This window comes from Phoenix dactylifera, chromosome 10 (assembly GCF_051530095.1).
Source record: "Phoenix dactylifera cultivar Ajwa chromosome 10, Ajwa_hap1_PhDact_Kaust_v1.1, whole genome shotgun sequence".
Taxonomy (NCBI): Eukaryota; Viridiplantae; Streptophyta; class Magnoliopsida; order Arecales; family Arecaceae; genus Phoenix; species Phoenix dactylifera.
In genome coordinates this window covers 765,001-770,000 of record NC_143199.1, presented here as the reverse complement: position 1 = coordinate 770,000, position 5,000 = coordinate 765,001, and positions in this window count along the sequence as shown.

Sequence of the window (5,000 nt, the reverse complement as noted above, 5' to 3'; positions counted from 1 at the left end):
GGCCCGCCCAGGCAGGACACACCCCCTTACCTCCCCAGCGGGGCATCCTCCGAAGGCCCACCCCAAGGGCTCCAGCGAATCGAGGAGCATTGCACACGGAAACGGCCCGGACGCGAGTCCCGGTCGCACGGGGTGCGCATCCGGAACGTCCGGGACGCGCTTCCCGGGAGGGCCGATGGAGGGAGCCGAAGTGGCGCACGGCCGCCGGGCACGGACGGCCGAAGGCAGCGCCCGTGCGCCGGGAAGTCGGCAGGCGCGTGCCGGCTCCGTCGGGGACGAAATGTGCCGGGCAAGTCCGCCGCGAGGCAACGGTCCTGTGCGGAGTGGAGCGGAAGGCCCGCCGCGGCGGCAGCAGACCCCCCCTCCCTACCACCCCGGCGGGGCATCCGCCCAAAGCCCACCCCAAGCGTTCCAAAGTACCGAGGAGCGTTGCAAACGGGAACGGCCCGGACACGCGACCCGGTCGCACGGGATGCGCGTCCCGGTCGCACGGGTCGCGCGTCCCGGGAGGGCCGACAGACGAAGCCGAAGTGGCGCACGGCCGCCGCGCACGGACGGCCGGCGGCGGCGCCCGTGCGCCGGAAAGTCGTCGGGCGCGCGACGGCTCCGTCGGGGACGAACGGTGCCGGGCACGACCGCCGCGAGGCAACGGACTTGTGCGGAGGGGGGCGGAAGGCCCGCCGCGGCGGCGCCAGCCCCCCCTCCCTACCACCCCGACGGGGCATCCGCCCAAAGCCCACCCCAAGCGTTCCAAAGTACCGAGGAGCGTTGCAAACGGGAACCGCCCGGACACGCGTCCCGGTCGCACGGGATGCGCGTCCCGGTCGCACGGGTCGCGCGTCCCGGGAGGGCCGACGGAGGAAGCCGGCGCACGGCCGCCGCGCGGACGGCCGGCGGGGGCGCCCATGCGCCGGGGCCTCGGCGGGCGCGGGCCGGCTCCCTCGGGGACGAACGGTGCCGGGCCCGCCCGCCGCGAGGCGACGGACTTGTGCGGAGTGGAGCGGAAGTCCCGTCGCGGCAGCAGCAGCCCCCCCTCCCTACCACCCCGGCGGGGCATCCGCCCAAGGCCCACCCCAAGCGTTCCAAAGTACCGAGGAGCGTTGCAAACGGGAACGGCCCGGACACGCGTCCCGGTCTAACGGGATGCGCGTCCCGGTCGCACGGGTCGCGCATCCCGGGAGGGCCGACGGAGGAAGCCGGCGCACGGCCGCCGCGCGGACGGCCGGCGGCGGCGCCCATGCGCCGGGGCCTCGGCGGGCGCGTGCCGGCTCCCTCGGGGACGAACGGTGCCGGGCGCGCCCGCCGCGAGGCGACGGACTTGTGCGGAGTGGAGCGGAAGTCCCGCCGCGGCAGCAGCAGCCCCCCCTCCCTACCACCCCGGCGGGGCATCCGCCCAAGGCCCACCCCAAGCGTTCCAAAGTACCGAGGAGCGTTGCAAACGGGAACGGCCCGGACACGCGTCCCGGTCTCACGGGATGCGCGTCCCGGTCGCACGGGTCGCGCATCCCGGGAGGGCCGACGGAGGAAGCCGGCGCACGGCCGCCGCGCGGACGGCCGGCGGCGGCGCCCATGCGCCGGGGCCTCGGCGGGCGCGTGCCGGCTCCCTCGGGGACGAACGGTGCCGGGCGCGCCCGCCGCGAGGCGACGGACTTGTGCGGAGTGGAGCGGAAGTCCCGCCGCGGCAGCAGCCGCCCCCCCTCCCTACCACCCCGGCGGGGCATCCGCCCAAAGCCCACCCCAAGCGTTCCAAAGTACCGAGGAGCGTTGCAAACGGGAACGGCCCGGACACGCGTCCCGGTCGCACGGGATGCGCGTCCCGGTCGCACGGGTCGCGCGTCCCGGGAGGACAGACCGAGCAAGCCGAGGTGCCGCTCACGGCCGCCGCGAGGGACGTACGGCGCCGGCGCCCGCGCCCCGTGGCACGGCCTAGAGCGTGCCCCCTTGCCACCCCATCGGGGCATCGGCGCAAAGCCCACCGCGGGGTAGATAACCGAAGGCAACGAGGGACGGTGGATGCACATATCCGAGCAGTGGCGATAGGGCCGGAGGGAGCACCGACAGGGCCGTGAGATTTTAAAGTACCGAGGGAATTTGCAAACCGGGCCCGCCCCTCCCCCCGTCCATCGCACGCCGATCGGGGGTCCGGCGCCCCGCGGGGGGCTGCCGGCATGCGCTCCCGGTGCAGGCATCGACGAGCCGCCCGCGACCTCCACTCGGGTCCGAGCCCCCAAGCGCGGATGCCGAAACGCGCCGGCCGCGGCAGCCCCACCCCTGCCACCCCATCGGGGCATCGGCGCAAGGCCCACCCTGGGGTAGATAACCGAAGGCAACGAGGGACGGTGGATGCACATATCCGAGCAATAGCGATAGGGCCGGAGCGAAGACCGAGGGGGTCGGGGGGTTTTAATGTTCCGAGGGAAGTTGGAAACGGGGCCCGCCCGGACGCCCGTCCCTCGCACGCCGATCGGGGGTCCCGCACCCCGCGGGGGGCTGCCGGCATGCGCCCCTAGTACAAGCATCGACGAGTCGCCCGCGACCTCCACTCGGATCCGGCGGCGCACGCGCGGATGGCGAAACGCGGCGGCCGCGGCTGCAGCCCCCCTACCACCCCGTTGGCGCGTCGGCGCAAAGCCCACCCCGGGGAGGATAACCGAAGGCGACGAGGGACGATGCATGCACATATCCGAGCAAATACCGAGAGGGTCGGGGGGAAGACCGAGAGGCAAGGGGTGTTTAGAGTACCGAGGGAAGTTGCGAAAGGGGCCCGCCCGGACGCTCGCCGCTCGCACGCGGATCGGGGGTCCGGCGTTGCGCGCCGCCGGCCAGCGCGATCCGGCGGGGCGCACGGAGGGCGCCGCCCATCGCCGGAGCTTGCTCGGTCATCTCTGCCGCACGGACACGTAAGCGCCGCCGCGCAAGGTTCGGCCGGCGGGGCGGACGGTTCGCCGCCGCAGGCCTTTCCCGCAGCCGGAACGTGGGCCCGGCGTTGCGCGCCGGCGGGCCGCGCAATCCGCCGGGGCGCACGGCGGGCGCCGCCCGTCGCCGGGGCTTCGCTCGGTCATCTCGGCCGCACGGACACGTGCGCGCAGCCGCGGAAGGTTCGGCCGGCGGGGCGGACGGTTCGCCGACGCAGGCCTCTCCCGCGGCCGGAACGCGGGACCGGCGTTGCGCGCCGGCGGAAGGCGCGATCCGGCAGGGCGCACGGCGGGCGCCGCCCGGGCTTCGCTCGGTCATCTCGGCCGCACGGACACGTGCGCGCCGCCCATCGCCGGGGCTTCGCTCGGTCATCTCGGCCGCGCCGCCACGTGCGCGCCGCCGCGGAAGGCTTGGCCGGCCGGGCGGACGGTTCGCCGCCGCAGGCCTTTCCCGCAGCATGCGCCCCTTCGCCCGAACGACCGCGGGACTCCGGTACGGCCTAGCCGTCGGCCGCCCGGCTGCAAGCCGTCGGGGCCGCTCGATCCCCGTCGCGTGCCGGCCGCCGCTCGGGCCAGCCGGCCGGCTGCCGCACGTAACCTCTGACCTCATCAGCGGTCGATCCGCACCGCGCTGGTCTTCGGTGCGGACCCGTCGGGGCCGTGCCGCGCCGGCCGTCGCATCCGGTTCCGCAGGCGCCGCCCGGTTGCCTCCCGCCCTCGTGCGCTCGCGCCGGCCGGGCGACGCGGTGCCCGCGGGACTCGGGCATGGTTGAGCCGTCGGCCGCCCGGCGGCATGCCGCCGCCGCTCCGCGCCGCGTGCCGGCTGCGCTCCTCCCCGCGCCCGTCCGCGGGCGGGCCCGCCGCCGCTCGCGCCGGCCGGGCGACGCGGTGCCCGCGGGACTCGGGCATGGTTGAGCCGTCGGCCGCCCGGCGGCATGCCGCCGCCGCTCCGCGCCGCGTGCCGGCTGCGCTCCTCCCCGCGCCCGTCCGCGGGCGGGCCCGCCGCCGCTCGCGCCGGCCGGGCGACGCGGTGCCCGCGGGACTCGGGCACGGTTGAGCCGACGGCCGCCCGGCGGCATGCCGCCGCCGCTCCGCGCCGCGTGCCGGCTGCGCTCCTCCCCGCGCCCGTCCGTGGGTGGGCCCGCCGCCGCTCGGCCTAGCCCCCCGGCTGCCGCACGTAACCTGCGACCTCGTCGGCGCTGGATGCGCGTCGTGACAGTTTTCGGTGGGGCGCCGCGGAGGCGCCGGGGGCCCATGCGACGGGCCAGGGGGCGAACGGAGGGCTCGGTCAGCCCTAACAGGGGACCGGCGACAAAGGAGCGGTCGCGCAAAGCTTCGTAAGGGACCCAGACGACGGGCCGACCGATCCGAAGCACCGCGCACGAACGCGCAGCGGGCCCACGACGGGCCGACACGGAAGGCCCGCCGCCAAGGCCGCAAAACCGACAAAGGAACCCACGGGGACGCACCAGAGCGGGCAAAGCTTTCACCGAACGGGACGGGACCGAGCCCCCGCAACAGGCGAGGGCGACGGATCCGACCAAGTAAGGCCGATCCCGCTCCACGCACGCGCGGCCGCAGGAACTTCGTGAGGGACGGGACGACCGGCCGACCGAACCGAAGCGCCGCGCACGGCCGCCGCGAGGGCCGGCCGGAGGCATAGACCGAGCGCCGCGCCAGCGGAAGGAGCGTGCCGGCTCCGTCGGGGACCACCTGCGCACGGTCCGTCCGAGCGAGCCGACGGACCGGCGCGGAAGGCCCGGCGCCGAGCCCGCAAAACCGACAAAGGAACCCACAGGGACGCACCAAAGCGGCCCAAGATTTCACCGAGACGGGACCGAGCCCACGCAACATGCGATGGCGACGGATCGGACCAAGTAAGGCCGATCCAAATCCGCGCGCGCGCGGCCGCGAGCACTTCGTGAGGGACAGGAAGACCGGCCGACCGAACCGAAGCGCCGCGCACGGCCGCCACAAGGGCCGGCTGGAGGCGTAGACCGAGAGCCGCACCAGCGGAAGGAGCGTGCCGGCTCCGTCGTGGGCCAACTCCGCGGGGCCCATCCGAGCGAGCCGACGGGCCGGCGC